The 17,491-nt window shown below is 43.9% G+C and overlaps 1 protein-coding gene across 5 annotated transcripts in view; it reads right to left on the bottom strand.

Moving 5' to 3' along the window:
- Positions 1-13,904, bottom strand: part of GATAD2A (GATA zinc finger domain containing 2A) — an 89,242-nt gene extending 75,338 nt beyond the window's left edge. For 4 of the 5 annotated variants that reach the window (XM_030540211.1, XM_030540214.1, XM_030540213.1 and 1 more), the window contains exon 1: positions 13,753-13,904. The gene's annotated coding sequence lies outside the window, so the exon portion shown is untranslated. Of the gene's footprint in view, positions 1-13,113; positions 13,239-13,752 lie in introns of those variants that run through there. The other variant, XM_030540212.1, reaches the window with a different exon arrangement.
- Positions 13,905-17,491: the final 3,587 nt, after the last annotated feature.

Raw genomic sequence — 17,491 nt, 5'->3', positions numbered from 1 at the left:
GTTAAATCTGATTATCAGGTAAGTAGAGCTTTCATCACAATTTTTGGAAGACAGGTGAGGGAAAAAGACTTCCTTCCCATGAGCACTCACAATCAAATCTAAGGCCAGAGTCCTAAGGAGAAATAGAATAATGCAATAATTAATATTTTTGATGTCTGATAACATGATCTTGTTTGAAATCTAATGCATAAACAAAATGTGCCTAAGTCACCCAAGACCTACTATTGGTATAGCATATTCATCTCAGTGGACATCAATCAGCTATTTAAAAAAAACAGAAAAAAAGAACAAGTGAAATGGAAAGTCCATGTCAAATATAATTTTACACAGAGTGCCAACCTAATACTGTACCCACCTTAGCCAGATATATAATCTTTTACTCACTATCTGATGAAAATGAAAGATAAGAATTGCTGAGTTATATTTTATACTAATGTTATAAGTGGTTCCCATGTGTATGTACATACGTATATATCTGATACATACACACATTTATGTGGTTCACAGTTCAGTCCAAGACATGATTTGCTGCGAAACTATTAAAACATGAAAGCTTTTGGTTTACTTCCTCCTCTAATTCTAGGAAGTGTCTTAAAGACAGTCAGTCATGTGACTTTCTGCAATGACCTATAGATTTATCCATGTCAGTTTGCAACATGACTGTATAGTGATGAAATTACTCATTTTTATATTGAGGCTGTGTGAATAATCATTGGCAAGAGACCAAACGATGCAGATCATATTCTAGTCTCCATAAAGACTTTGTAAGTCCTCAGTATTGACAACATATACCAGACAAGGAAATTGAACTTCTGATGATGAAGCAGCATAGAAAGTGACTTAACTGCTAGTGCAGATGGGACAGCACTGTTTTCAACAGGATTCTGTGATGGTGCTGATGTGGTTTAGTCCCATCTACATTAATGGGTTACCCACTGTCAATATTGGTTGAGGGAAAAGCAGGTGCTGATGACCTTTGTCAGTAACCAATCCATTCCATTTTCTGATGCACACATAACTATGGTGTTCATGAAAATATTGATGGTTCACATCACATTGAGATTGAAGTCAGCAAGAGTAAATTAAAATATTTCATTGGGTGATGTCTGGTTATATTTATTACTGAAAGCTAACTCCTACAGGCATTGTGAGTACTGAGGAATTAATATTTGTACCTGTCTTTTGGCTCCTTCTCCAAGTCTGAAAGGCAATTTCAATACTGTTGGTGACATCATAAGCAGTCCTCCCTCCCTCCACAGGTAAGCTACAATGTAGCCAATTACATAAGCAAAAAAAATACAATTCACTCCTCCTCTCAATTATCCACAATAAAATAGAGGGTTCACTGGAAGCAGGGAGGGAAGGAAAAGTTACTCTGCATTCACTATAACTGATCTCTAGTCAAAGACAATATTTGTGTGCACAAATACATCCCCTCATATTTAAAATATCCTTGTTTGGAAGGGCTATAAGAACAGTGATCATAGCTGTCATTTTAATCTTGTGCTGTGCTAAACACACACACACAAACTCTGAAGTACTCTGATCCCACAAATTTCTGAGGCAAGTGGTTCTACAAAAGTTACTCAACAGTTAGCTCTATTAGGGAATGAAAAACTAAGATCATTGATTTTCTTCTTGGGAAAGTTAGTTTAGAATATACATTTCTAGACTTCCCTCCAGCACACTCTAGATTTATTTCTGTAGTTAATTGGTGCTAGACAGTTTTCACTCTGGTGAAGAAAAAAAGAGGGAAACAGTACTGTACAGCCTTACTTGTTAAAAAGGTATTTAAACTCAATAAGGTGGTCCTCTAAAAAGAAAAAAAAAAAAAAAAAGAATTTCCAGTGTTTCTGGCTAAAATTAAGACAAAAAAATAATCTGCATGGTAAAAGTCCACGTAGAGATAGGGCTCAGCCCAAATCATGAAGAAAAACAAAGCTCAGTTTGTAGGCCCTCATTTAATTCTCAACTCCAACCCCATATCTGAGCTGTTAGAGATGGAGTGATGCAAACAGAGCACTCCCTTCATGAATGCCTCTGGTTAACCGGTGGGCTTCAGTGTCCCTCCCAGCCACAAGAATTGTATAATGAGGCAGTATCTCCAAGGGCTTGTCTACAATGACTAAGCAGAACTAAAATTAGGTGTGAATTTAAAATGAATTAGTTATTTTGGTTCACATTTCCACATAGACAAGCCCTAAGTCAGGGGATGAGACTCAGAGCATCAACAAGGACACAAGACCTCAGGTGTCTGTAGACTGCTGTTTTTCATTCTGGAAGGAATAACGGATCCCTCAGTAGACCATATCCAGATCAACAATGTGTAATCCATTAGTTGCCTCCATTTAACCATTACTATAAAATCATCCTCTTCCAAGTACAGAAAAAGCATAGCTTCAGTTCAGTATGAAGCGCTTAAGCACCACATCAGCTGGAAGGATACATACATTCCCCCTCAAAAGAAAAAAATTCAAAGGATAATGCAGTGAAGCAACCTTCTCTGAACACTACCCAGAAAAAGTGACAAAGTCTCACCTGGGCCTGTGCAAGGAAAAGTTGCAAAGGGGGGAAGACAGACAACTAGTGCATCTGTATCTGGAATTCTTGTTCAAAAACAGACTAGTTTCTCTTTTCTGTCCCTCTATAGGTTTGTAGACAATTATGACTGAACACACACTACTTTAAGCCTGTAGACCTGCAATGATGGAAAATGTTAATTCTGTTGTCTTTAAATAAGGGAACAGACAAGACTGTCTAACCAATCAGCAAGACTTTTTAAATAATGAAACAGATTTCTGGATAGATTACTTCTTTTGTAGTAATAGCAACAGAGGGAAGAAAAGAAAAAAAACTAACAGCAACACACACAGATTCATAGATTTTGAGGCCAAAAGAAACCACTAAATCATCTAGTCTGACCTACACGGGCCACAGAATTTCAGTTACCCCAGTACCGAGCACTAAAACTTATGTATGATTAAAAGGATATATTCTAGAAAGAGCTTTCAAATCAAGACTGGATACAAGACATGGTGCATGGACCACTTTCTTTGGTAGTCTGTTCTAATTGTTAATCACGCTCCCTGCTAAAAACATGCATCTTGTTTCTAATTTGAGTTTGTCAGGCTTTAAAACTTCCAGTTTTTTGTTATGCCTTTCTCCTCTAGGTCCTCCAAAAATTCGCATTTCCTAAAACTAGAAATGAACTTGTCAGCTTGAGATAAATTCATTAAAATCTGTAAACAGGAAACAAACTATATTAGTAATGATTCCTAGAAAAATAATTATCTAGTGTAGGGGTAGGCAACCTATGGCACGCATGCCAAAGGCGGCATGTGACCTCATTTTCAGTGGCACTCACACTGCCTGGGTACTGGCCACTGGTACAGGGGGCTCTGCATTTTAATTTAATTTTAAATTAAGTTTCTTAAACATTTAAACATTTATTTACTTTACAAACAACAATAGTTCAGTTATAAATTATAGACTTATAGAAAGACCTTCGAAAATTGTTAAAATGTATTTTATGGCACACGAAACCTTAAATTAGAGTGAATAAATGAAGACTCGGCACACCACTTTGGAAAGGTTGCCGACCCCTGATCTAGTGGATCACAGGAAGTGTATGCATGTTGGCATGACAAAGATTAGTTACCCACACTTTTATAAATCAATTATTTAAAAAAGAAAAAAAATTAGTACTAGATGGAATTTTTGTTCCAAACAGTACTTTGCACTTCTATGCTGTCATTTGTAACACCCAAAGTATTTTACAGAGATAAGTAGGTATCATCATCCCCATTTTACAGACAAGTTAACCAAGGCATGGAAAGGTTTAAGCAGCTTGTCTAAAGCTTATATAGCAAGTCAGCAGTAAAGCCAGCAAGAGAACCCAAATTTCCAAGTTAACAGTCCTGTTCTAAGCTAATGCATAAACCAGCCAGTTTTCATGATTATCCTTCATTTTTGACATTCTCTAGGATTGCAGTTTCTTCATTATCTGGGAGAAGCAAGTACCAAGGCCTACATTCAGGTTGTCTAACACTCTCCATTAGAGAAAAATTCCACAGCCTTTGGGGAGAAGAGAGGAGGATGGCTTAACACAGGGGCAGGCAAACTTTTTGGCCTGAGGGCTGCATCAGGTTTTGGAAATTGTATGGAGGGCCAGGTAGGGGAGGCTGTGCCTCCCAAAAACAGCAAGGCATGGCCCGCCCACCCCCTGCCCCATCCACCTCCTCCCCATTCCCTGATGGCCCCCCTGGGATCCCTGCCCTATCCCCCCCACTCACTGTCCACCCCCACCATACCCACCCGACTGCCCCTGTTACCCCATCCACCACTCCCTTCCTGACTGCCCCGGGGATTCCTGCAGCCATTCAACAGCCCTGCTCCCTGCCCTCTGACCGCCCCAACCCCCATCCACATTCCAAAATCCCCTGCCCTCTATCCAGCCTCCCCGCCCCCTTACTGCACTGCCTGGAGCACCGGTGGCTGGCGGTGTTACAGCCGTGCCGCCTGGCTGGAGCCAGCCACACCATAGCGCAGCAGTCAGGCCGAGCTCTGCAGCTGCACTGCCTGGCCACCCAGAGCATTGCACCAGTGGCGTGGAGTGGCTGTGGAGGAGGGAGACCAGCAGGGAGGGGCCGGAGGCTAACCTCCCAGGCCAGGAGCTCAGGGGCTGGGCAGGAGGATCCCACGGTTGGCTGTAGCTGCCCACCTCTGGTTTAACACTTCATTGTTTGCAGCAGAGCCGAAGAACACTTGGTAGAGTAAAAGCCCAAGCACCAAAGAAAAGCATTTTCTTTATCCCATGCTATTCCATTCAGGTTTAGTCAAGAAATAAACTTCTGAATGTCACCATTTCCTTTTTGTTGTTTGAGATGACAGAAAAAAAAACAAGTTTGGCAGAATGCCAAAATAACCGCATTTTAACATTCTAATCTAAGACTGGGCCCATATGGCCACCAAAGCAGGGGCAGCAGCAAACAAACTGCACTGGGAACCAGGTAAGCAGAAAGCTTCTCCTGAGGGTGAAGGAAGCAGAGAAAGGGACAGGCCATGTTCCCATTTGCTCCTCCCCCTGGTCCATTTCTCCCTCCTGCCCCCAGAAGACATGACATGAGGAAGGAGTTCCTCACACCTCTTCAGAGGAGGTTGGAGAGGGTGAGAGAAAATACAGGCTGTGCTCCAGGGCCACCCAGAGGGGGAAGCATGTGGGACAATTTGCTCCAGGCCCCGCAGGGGCCCCCACAAGAGTTTTTCAGGACCCCTGGAGCAGGGTCCTTCACTCGCTCCGGGGGCCCCAGAAAACTCTCACAGGGCCTGGGCCCCTGGAACATCTTCCACAGCAATTCGGCGGCAGGTCCTCGAGCGGAAAGACTCGCAAAGGGGGGTGGGGGTTCCTTCCAATCTGGGACCTGCTGCCGAAGACCCCAGGCCCCCTGAATCCTCTGGGCAGCCCTGCTGTGCTCCCCACCTCCAATTACCCCCTGTACCCTACATATGGATCATTATACACACCAGATAACAGCCATCTTTCACCGTCAGCTAGTTTGTCCTGCATTGCAGAAGGTTTGGTGTTCAAACCCTACTGAAGATGTATGATCAGGGGGAGGAGGAGGGAACGACTGTTTTTATGGTTGCACATAACATTTGTTTTTACTTTTTTCCTTTATTCCACTTGAGACACCTGGACATGATATGCAGAAGTGTAGAGTTCGGACAACTGCAACTAAAGTCAGTGGGAGCTGAGAGGCATAGCACCTCAGGTAATAAGGTAGCATGGTCTAGCGGAACAAGCACAGGGATAGGAGTCATGAGTTCCTAAATTCTAATCCTGGCCCTGCTACTGAGTCACTAAGTGGCCTCAGGCCATCTCTCTCAGTTTCCCCATCAGGAAATTGGGGATAATACTCTTAACTCATACGGTTAATACTAATTTTTATGAGGCATTCAGATATTGTAGCAATAAGTGCCCTAGAAAAGACCATGACAAAATGAATAATTATGTATTCATTGCAGGTGCTGGATGGCATGCAGTAAATAAGAAGAGACCGCCAACTGAATGATGAGGATAAAAATACTGAATAGCTACCTCATTCCCTGAGCACGGTTCACCCTACACACTGAATGAGGCTGGGGTCCTGTGGAAAAAACTTGTATGAGATCTTGTAATTAAAGACTGTATCACAACACATTTCCATAATGGAGCAGAATTAAGGTTGTACACACAACCTAAAACTCTGTCATTTCCCAGCTTTCAAGTGCTTGACTTTGAAACTAAGTAAAATTCTTAACACAGCATTTTATTTATTATATAGTAGGTATGGGATGGTGGAACAAAAAAACCTTGTATTTCACTGAGAATACATTCAAATCACCATGTATTATCTGGTGTACCAGTTATGTTTTCCTTGGTATTTGTTTGTACAATAACTCCTGTTAAAATTAAGACAGTTACAGATGCACATCAACAGAATGTAGTCTCAAATATTTAACACTATACTAGGGCAAAAAGTTAACTGTGCTTTTGTATCAGGAAGGTTACAGGATCAAGTCTCTAACGACAACATGCACTCATTTTCAATGTTGGTGAAGAGGTGCAACATTATTGGGGGACAGTGAACTGCGTCACTGTTAGACTCCAGGTAATGTCTTGTTTAAAAGGCAGATTGTCTATTTCCAACAGCATCCAGATGTAAGTTAAAGACAACAGGGTGCTGATTCGAAGGGGATGAGGGCAACATTTCTTCACTCGACTTTCTAATATCTAATACTGTGAGGGAGCTACTATATTATGCTTTCCACACTGGTCTCACAAAATACTGATACCTTAAATATGAAAGGCATTATATAAAAACCAAGGGTTGGTGGAATCCCAACCCCAAGTCTAAAAGCAAATCTACTCTTTTCACAAAGGTAGGAGCAACAGTGCTAATTTTGGCTTTGTGAATAGAGAGAAAATGTTTGGACCTCTTTATAAATATTAGTTTCATCACACCAAGAATTCACAAGTACCCAATATGCTTGTCTCTATCACTGATTATTTTTTTAATTGATGATCAACTCTCACCCCAATACGGACCCTGCCCCCAAGAGCCCCTGCCACCAAACAGTTTCACAATCACCATTTATTCAACTTTTAATATTACCTAATAAAAGCACATTGAGATCCTTGTTTGAAAGATACTATACGCAGTCAAAATCTTTTGTCTTACTTTATATAAATCCCATAACAAAAAAAGTGTTTATATAAAGCCTGCATTCGAAGGTATCTCTATAGAAAAGATTTACAGGGATGAGTATCTAGTATGCCATATAAATACTCTAGAGAATTTGTAATCCTACTCACAAAAACAGTTATAAAAGCCCCAGCTACAACATATTGTGCAATATTAGAAAAGTAAGCATATTGTTTCTCAGATGGATGTGTTACATAAGCATGAAAAAAGTATCCAACACCTGGGATAGGATCTCATTTATAAATATAAAGTTTTTAGTTATTTTGATTTCTAAATTAGACAAAATGTGCTCATGAACAAGTCTCTTAACATGCATAAGTGAAATAAAAATTATTCAATAATATGCCCCAAGTAAACAGATTCAGTATCCGTAAAAGTGTTTTCTGCACCACAAAACAAGATATAAAACTACCATAATGTTCTCCACTGGATCTACACATAGGGAGCGGTGATGTTTTCCAATGGCAAGTTAAACACACACAAAAACTGACACTGACCTACCCATGAAGTAAAATTAAACTGTGTTCGACACAGCCACCCTGTTGTCTCAGCCTGACTTCTAAATTTCTCAAGAGGGAGTCACTGAGGACTCTTCCAGTTGCTTAGCAACTGCCTTGGGGACTTCACAACATAGACACCATTTCAGAAGGCACAATGTGCCATAATTTAAACAACTAAGTTCTCAAATTTGGGCTCATCACATTAGTAGTATTTTAAATTTTCACAATTAAACAAGTTCCACTTACAATTTTCTGCTTCATTTTATTTTCTTCAAAGGTGCTTTCAGCACTGCTGAAAGGTACTCTGAACGGACACAAGTTCTTAACGTATCCACAAAACAGGTATAGCACAATTAGTGCACTGAAAGCCCCCATACTGCCGTGCCCATTTATATGAATTCTAGCTTAGAGGGTCCACCTTGGGAGATGGTCCATTCTGGCCTTAAACTCCATAAAACTATTAGATCATCTAGTCTTACCACCTGTAAATATCACCAGCCATTAAATTTCTAAGCTACTGTGTGCCACAGGCAGAGAACAGAGGAGATCTAGGTATCACCAAAGCCTGAGGCCCCTGAAATGGCAGGGAACTGATTCGGTGAGACAGGGCATGGATCGCCTGCTGGGGGGGGGGGGAGGGGAGAAGGAAAAAGAAAAAAAAAAATGAACAAAAATACCAAGGTCTCTGACAATCTGACCTAGGAGAAAATTCCTTCCTAACCCCAAATCTGGGGATCATTATGACCTGATCATATGAGCAAGACACAACAGCCTGGTATTTAAGAAAGAGAATCCTCTATCTCAAGGGTCGGCAACCTTTCCGAAGTGGTGTGCCGAGTCTTCATTTATTCACTCTAATTTAAGGTTTCGCGTGCCAGTAATACATTTTAACATTTTTAGAAGGTGTCTGTTAAAAAAGTCTATAATATATAACTATATTATTGTTGTATGTAAAGTAAATAAGGGTTTTAAAATATTTAAGAAGCTCCATTTAAAATTAAATTAAAATGCAGAGCCGCCCAGACCAGTGGCCAGGACCTGGGTAGTGCGAGTGCCACTGAAAATCAGCTCACGTGCCACCTTTGGCACGCGTGCCATAGGTTGCCTACCCCTGCTCTATGCCATGTCAGAGCACTGGCCCATAACCACCAGAATACATCTGATCACTTGTGTCTAGGGAGGCGTCCTTCCTCACCCCTGTAGGTGACTGGCTAAAGGCCTGGAGCATGAAATTTGATCTTAATGTAGTAGAGCTGCAAGTGTTAATGAGCATGTTGCAATGTAGGCAACCCTGTCTTTCCCCCCCTCTCCTCCCCCCCGCCCCCCGGCACCCACAGGCCATGAAGGAAGGGATGAACTGGGGGATTCAGAGATTCTGAAGGGACCACTATAAATATTCAGCTGAATTAAAAGCATATATTGTAAACTATCTAATCACACTTTAAAAAGACTCCAGATGAAAAGCAGCTCAACTATCACATCCACTCAATTTAGTCTATATCAGAGGTTCTAAAACTGCGGGTCAGGACCCCAAAGTGAGTCCCAACCCCATTTTTATGGGATCACCAGTGCTTAGACTTAGACTTGCTGGGGCCCAGGGCTGAAGCCCAAGCCCGAAGCCCAAGCCCTGCCGCCTGGGGCCAAAGCCCAAGACCACCCCCGCCAGGGTCATGTAGTAATTTCGGTTGTCAGAAGGGAGATACAGTACAATAAAGTTTGAGAACCCCAGTCTATATGATGAAGTCAGCAAATGTGCCAGTTGTTACGTATATGGTTGTCCACTGAGAAGTGATCTTCGGCTATCAGCTCAGTTCATATAGGACTCAGGGCCATTAGATGATAACCGTATTCAACTATTACCAGTGTTAGCTGGATTTGAACCAACTACTTTGAGGAGATGCCAAAATTAGATCAGTGGTAATCACCAGAGAACACCTGCAGATCACTAAAGGATGTCAAAGAGAGCCACAAAATAGCTGCACTGATTCATAGATTCTAGGACTGGAAGGGACCTCGAGAGGTCTAGTCCAGTCCCCTGCCCCCATGGAAGGACCAAATACTGTCGAGACCATCCTGGATAGACATTTATCTAATCTACTCTACTCTTAAATATCTCCAGAGATGGAGATTCTATAACCTCCCTAGGCAATTTAGTCCAATGTTTAACCACCCTGACAGTTAAACTTTTTCCTAATGTCCAATGTAAACCTCCCTTGCTTCAGTTAAAGCCCATTGCTTCTTGTTCTATTCTTCGAGGCTAAGATGAACAAGTTTTCTCCCTCCTCCTTATGACACCCTTTTAGATACCTGAAAACTGCTATCATGTCCCCTCTCAGTCTTCTCTTTTCCAAGCTAAACAAACCCAATTCTTTCAGCCTTCCTTCATAGGTCATGTTCTCAAGACCTTTAATCATCCTTGCTGCTCTTCTCTGGACCCCCTCCAATTTCTTCACATCTTTCTTGAAATGCAGTGCCCAGAACTGGACACAGTACTCCAGTTGAGGCCTAACCAGTGCAGAGTAGAGCAGAAGAATGACTTCGTGTGTCTTGCTCACAACACACTTGTTAATGCACTCCAGAATCACGTTTGCTTTTTTTTGCAACAGCATCACACTTTTGACTCATATTTAGCTTGTGGTCCACTATAACCCCTAGATCCCTTTCTGCAGTACTCCTTCCTAGATACTGAATGGGAAGAGACTATGTGTGAAGCTGATTGTTCCTTCCTAAGTGGAGCACTTTGCATTTGTCTTTGTTAAGCTTCATCCTGTTTACCTCAGACCATTTCTCAATTTGTCCAGATCATTTTGAATTATGACTCTATCCTCCAAATCAGTTGCAATCCCTCCCAGTTTGGTATCATCTGCAAACTTAATTGTGATGTTTAGCAAATAACACAGTATCATTACACGTTGATGTAACATCATAACATAGGCTTGTGTTGCAAAGTTCTTTTCTTACTCTCCATTCTCAAATGCTAGGAGGGAGAGGGTTTTCCCCATCTCTTCCCATCCTAGGCCACCTGATAGCTACCAGCCACAAAGAGTCTCATGTGACTTGAGCATCACAAGTTGACTATCATATGCTAAGACATCCAGTCTTCTCAGTTCTCAATACATAATTCATAGTACAGCCTGTAGTCCAAAGACCAAAATACAAGACTGGAAATCAGAAGAGCTGGGTTCTAGTCCTGCCCCTGCCACTGACTTCTTGTGTGATCCTGGCAAGTCACTTAATTTCAAGGTTTCTTGATCTGCAAATGTTTGTGAAGTGCTTTGAGATTTACACATGAAGAGTGGTATACAAGTACTAAATAGCAACATTATAAAATATCATTCAGGTATATTTAGTTCCCTGTAGCCATATATATCATAACTTGTGATAACTAAACATTTGAGTCTTATGCTGGAGAGAAGATAGCAAGCGTGAGCAATTTTTCCCCTCCACCAAGCTGTCACACTGATAACACTTAATACACTCACTGCTCATACTGTAACATGCATGCAGTGGTGTTGTAGCCGTGTTAGTCCCAGGATAGTGTGTATTGTACTGCAACTTGGCTTGTCTGTATTTTCTCTGCCTTTCATGCCAGAAGGTGTCACTGTGGCACCACTTCCACAAAAACTACAGCAGAGACTCCCACATTTATATTACGTACCATTTCTTAATAAAGAGTTGGTCTCATGGACTGTTCATTCATGGTGACACAACACCCCTGTGCCAACTACAGCATTTGCTTACATGTAAAAGCAATATTCTAGAAGTATTTAGTGTTTTTCATCTGCCTTTAATATACTAACTTGGGGGTGGCGGGTTCTCTCCTTTCCCATCTGTTATGTTCTTCTTTTTCTCCCTCCCCTGCATGTGCTTCTCTGCCACCTGGTCCTTTTTTCTGACTGCATATGCTTCCCAGTTTCCTGCCCCTCCTCTTTCCAAATGGCAGGGAAGCATGTGCATGGAATCCTCTTCTCCCCCAGACACTTCACTCTCTTCTACTGATGGCTGGTAACTCCAATCTCATTGGTGTCTCTCTTGTCCCCAAGGGTAGCTCACTTCCTCTCTTCCTGTGCAGCAGTGGTCTCCAGTAGAGGCAGCAAAGCTGCTGTCTCACTTCCACTTGCGTTTACAGGCCTCACTGTCCTTTGCATCCAAGAGCCTAAACACCTGTAGAAGCAGCTGGAAACAAGAACTAGCACCATGTGCACATTTAATCTTGATCTATGGACCAGTCTGAGAACCTCTGACTTAGGAAATGGGAGTCTACTGTATGGAATATAAGAATGGAAAGGGCAGTGGGGTAGCTGGGAAAAACACAAGAGAAAGTAAAACTTAAGTGACTCACTTGACTCTCGTATGAGAGTCTAAAGGCCACAGACTTCGCATTCATATATGGATCTATGTCTGATCTGATTAAAGGGGGAGAAAAAGACATAAAAAGATAACAGCCTAATGAACAGTACCAGGGGACACACAACAGAGACTACTTCAGTGGTTCTGGGCAAATGACTTAGTCTCTATGCCTCAGTTTCTCCACATATAAAACAGGGATGATAATGCCTCAGAAGAACTTATGTTACATCTTCAAAGTCAAACATTAGTACTAGCCTTCCAAATACTCCCCATCCTCCACAGCAAACCTTTCCATAATTAATAAAATTTAGAGCAGTTATAAATAAGGAGGGTTCAGGGGAAAATCCCTTTTAAAATTTACTGTTTAAGGATCCCCCACACATTCACTAATCCTTTACATAATGAAATGACCAATACAGACATCTAGGCAATAAGCCTATTTAAATTAAAAAAAAGCAGCAGCCGTAGATCTGTCTAGTCATTGCTGATCCATCATAGGCAGAAAAATCAATAGAGATCGCCTTGATCAGCAAATTAAACGGAAAAACCCACCCCAAGGGGGAGGGTTTATAGCCAGGAAGGGGGACCTTTGGCACCAATGTCTAAACTGCAGGCATAAGCCTTGCCACCCTTTTGCCGGCTACACCTTTAGCAGCAGGAAGGACAGTCGAGTGAAACAAGGCAAGGGGAGGGGAGGAAAAAAAAAAAGAGGGGGGACTCTTATTCTGACATGAGATTCAGTCTGGCTGCCAGCCGGGTTAAGTGCCACGACTGGGGCTCAACCAAGACACACAAATATGTCCACTCGCCTCCCCCTCAGCACACCTTCCCCACCCTGAAGACCACTCCCCACCCCCTAAGCAACGTATGCTACACTTCTCTCAAGATAGAAGGAGAGACAAAACAGCCCCCCTGCTACTAACCCCCCAAAAGACTTCAAACTGAAACGCACCCCACTTCTCTAACTACACCCCCCACTCCCTCCAGCACACCACCCCCACGCAAAATATGCTACCCACCCTCCAACAGAAGAGGCAGATCTGAGTCGGACCATTTTAAAATCGCGCCGTTCAAGGCAATGGGCTTCCCCCTGCATCCAACTCCACTACAGGCTCTTTCCAAGCCGGGAGGGAGTGTGTGAGCGTGTGATGGTGGAAGAGGAGGAGGAGGAGGAGGAAGGAGGCAGGGTTGAAAGCTTGTAATAACTTTCCGAAACAAATGCTTTAAAGGCTCTTTAAAAAGCCCCCAAAAAACATGATTTGCACCCAAATTAACCGCATTTTAAGACTCTCTTCCTGCCTGGAATTTTGGAGCGAATCATACAGTAGAAACTTTTCAGGCACCCTAGAATTGCAACTCCCTGGTTTCTCTTTCATGGCCCCCACAAGTAAAGGTACAAAACTATTTCCTTTCCAAAAGTATAAATTAAAAAAAATCCAAGGCAGAAAGACAGCTAAATTCTAACAGCCGGACAAGACTTTGCACTTTCCTCAGGTTAACGACGGCTGGCTTTAGCACCTTTATATTTGGGGAACGCTCTCTCCAGTTCCCTAAAAGCAAAAGGAGGGGCATCCATGCCAATTTCCTTTTACAAATAACTTCTATTCCCTCCTGCCCCCAAAATAACCCCCATAAGAACTTTGAATCAGTGAACTTACAGTCAGAAGCACTACCACGTAGCTCCCCACAGATCCGCACGATATAGACCCTTTTCCAGGTTTACATAATTAGCACCCCGAGCTTTTTGTGCAGCCGGGGATCCCTCTCTAACCCTCTCCGCTGCTGCTCCCCTTGCCAAATAATGCGCTTCTTACACATGGAGTCGCGGCGTCACTCCACAGAGCATGCGCGCCGAGGCCAGCGCACTTTAGCCCATTACTAGCCACCCCCCAAACACAAGGGAGCTCTTAATTAGCTCCAGCCTTGCAGCTGGAGGCTCTTGCTGGGTGCCGGGACATATGGAGCAGCTGGGGGTGGAGAGGGTCGAGTTTCCGGGCAATGGTGGGCCAGGTCTGTGACCTGGGGCACCATTGGTAGAAGGGGTCAATGCACATGGCACAAGAACAGGGATTGGCTGGGGGGTTGGGAGACGCCAAGGCAGGGATCGAGATGGGTTTTAAGGAGTTGCTGCTTGCAGCAGGGGAACGATCTCTTCTGCTACGTACGCCTCTGGGCCACGTGGATAAGCAGCCAAGAGGAAGAGGAGGGTGCTGCTGGCAGCGGATTCAATAATGCTACTAGCCGGCTGGCCCTGGCTCCACGTGTTGGGGGGGTGAGTATTACAGGGGAGCGGCTGCCGGCATCCGTTCTGGTTACTAGTCTAGTAACCGGGGGGGGTTACAGCTGCTCCATTTCTCTTTCCAGTGCGACAGCAGCCCGGGGCTTACTCCTAAATCTTGAGCGGTAGTGGCGCTGCCCAGGGTCGAGTGTGCAGAGGTTCACTGCTACTTCATCTCCTTTCGAGGCAGTATGGTCTACTCCGCCCTCCGCAAAGAACCCCAGCCACCACGTGACTTTTTAGGCCCCACCAATTTACTGTCATGATGTGAGATTCCAGCTACAATCTATTGGGCCATCTATTCCTGTGTTTGACTCCATGGTCTGGCCACTGTAGCCTTCCTAAGCTTCCACCACCTGTGCCAAAAACTTCCCAGTGCTTCACTCTGGTGGAGCTTAATGTTTGGCCAGCAAGAGCTGAGCTCTACCTTCTTTCCTCCTTTCTTAGCCTATAGCCAACAGCCCTGAGGCAAGTAGGTGATACTCCAGGGCAGGAGTGGATTTACCATGAAACAGATCATATGCGGCATGAGGCCCTCAAAATGCAGGACAAATATCTGACAACCTTCCTGAGTCCTGGCTGATGATGCAGCAGCAGCATGCAGGCAGGCTGCCTGGATGTCATAGCCGGTGGCCCCATGCCACTCCCAGAAGTGGCCAGCTGCTGGCATGCCTCTGGGCGGGGGAGGTGGCTCCACACACTGTGCACAGAGACCCACTATCCCTTCCCCCCAAGGGGCATGCAGAGATGTGCCAGCAGCAGGGCATAAGGCAGCTCCCTGCTTGTGCTGCCTCCCTCCCTCCCTCTCTCCATGCAGTTTTGCTCCTGGATGTGGCTGGCATGTCCCTGTGGCCCCTGGGAGTGGGGGTGTCTCCACACACAGCCCCAAATGCCAACTCCGCAGCTCCCATTGGCCACAGTTCCTGGCCAATGGGAGCTGTGGGGACATCTCCTGCAGGCAGGGATGCATGGAAACCCCCTGACCTCGGCCTAGGAGCTGCTGCCGGTCAGGGGGCAGTGCCAGTTGCTTTGGGAGATGCAACACCCTCCTCCCACACTCCAATCCCCAGCCCAGAGCCCTCACCCTTCCTCCCATACTCCAACCCCCTGCCCCAGCACAGAGACTGCATCCAGCACTCAAACTTCCTCCCAAAGCCCACACCTTCTCCTGCACCCCACCCCCTTGCTCCAATCAAGGTACCTCACTTTTTTTCATTTACTTCCCACTACTTATATAGGAGGAGGATGAAGGGGAAAAAAAGAATGAAAAACAGGGGGAAGATAAGAGAGTGTTCTTTTTCTTGGCTGGGTCTGGCGAGGGGCCCCCCCAAAAAATGAAGTTGTTCACAGGGCCCCACTAACTCTAAATCCACCACTGCCCTAGGGTTTTCCTTATTCTCCCAGCCTCTGGTGTTGAGGAGTGGGGTGTGGAAGGTCCCTGGGTAGAAAAGCAAGAAAGGGCTAGGATGGTCATGGAGGCAGCAAGTTTCTTTCCAGGTGAGATGGGAGAGACTCCTTTTGGTTGTAGGTCTCAGCAGAGGTCAAGGAACCAGTAGTAGTATTACTCTGATACTTCACCGTGGATTGAGGGGGATAGGACTCCAGCTGCTCCTAAAGCTGGAAGTTACTTGGAAGCTAGTGTATAGTTTGCTGGGGACACTCAGGGCTTTGGCAGGATTTAATAGGTTTTATTATGCCACAGGTTGGTGTGGTATTAGATGCTTGGAGGCTGAGGTCCAAAAGACTGCTGGTTCACATAATGTTCTATCTGTACATGTGCTGCAAAGTACAATTCCCCCAACACAGAACTGATGACTCTGGATAGAAAGAGGAGACTAAAATTGCCTAGCTAAGTTTGTTTACTCTAGCAAAACGATGTCCGAGGGAATAGGATTGCTCTCTTTCTAACCCCCTCATTCGACACACTCTTAAACACCTAGGAGGGAAAAGAGATCTTGCTAAGGGACAATGATGGCACAAGAATAAATGGCTATAGTGACCATGAATAAACTTAGGCTGTAAATTAGAAGAGAGCTTCTAATCATCAGAGAAGTGATGTTCTGGAACAGGTTTCCAATGGGAGTAGTGGGGGGCACACTAACTAGCTATCAAATGGAGCTTGATAAATTTATGAATGGGATATGACAGGTTGCCTGTGATAGCTGAGGATTGGACTTAATGATTATGGAGGTGTGTTCCAGTCCTGTGTAGACAACCTAGAGGATGCAGAGTCCTATCACAGAAAAATGGACTTGTGCAAATCACTCAGTCTCTAGGACACCATCTCTAAGACCACAAAGGAAAAGACTTGGACAGCATCCAAAACTGAAATAGCTTCCCTGTAGCACAGGAAGCAGCAACTGGGTTGATGGGAGACTAGGTATGAAGACTCCTGTACCTAAGAATCTCAAGATGGCCCATATTATTGCTAACTAGAATTCCACACTGAGTTTATTCTATCATAACTAACAAAAAGCAGCCTGAGATCTCTTTAAATACATAGAAAAATATGCCTCGGTTGTAGCATACAACATGAATCTGCCTCCCTCTAGAGAGGTAAAGACTAGGGTGCACTATTAAGTATGGAAGGAAGAGACCTTCCCCCAAATAACTTGCCCAGGATCTACACACACAGAGGCAAATCGTGCTTGTGGGATGGTTTTTATCTGTATGTTTACAATTCCTAATGAAGAACCTTTGAAACTGTATTGTGCCACATCTTAAGGCTGTCAGGTAGATTCAGGTGGGCCAAGTTATTACTGGAATTCCAAATTGGCTGTGATGCTGAGCTCTCTAACTTGTTTCCATTACTTAACCTTTGGTGTGGTCCCTGAAAGACTCCAGGTAAGAATCCTCCTCTTTCCTAAATCAAACTGAAACGGAGCTCAGTGAATGACTTAACTGACTCTGAGGTTTGTTTGGTATGTTAGGGGTTCTGACCAGATTATAGTTGTGATTCAGGACTACAAAAGAAGGGCTGTGATGGCTAAATCAATGTTCAGACTATTACCAGTTTATTCCAGGACCTTGGATTTATCTGGCTTTGCCCTGGATGGGCATTTATGTTATGACAGGGCCAATAAGGATTTCTTGTGTAGCCTCTGAAAGGCTCCAGTTCA

This window comes from Gopherus evgoodei, chromosome 22, assembly GCF_007399415.2.
Source record: "Gopherus evgoodei ecotype Sinaloan lineage chromosome 22, rGopEvg1_v1.p, whole genome shotgun sequence".
NCBI classification, from domain to species: Eukaryota; Metazoa; Chordata; order Testudines; family Testudinidae; genus Gopherus; species Gopherus evgoodei.
This window is presented reverse-complemented; position numbering and strand designations above follow the sequence as displayed.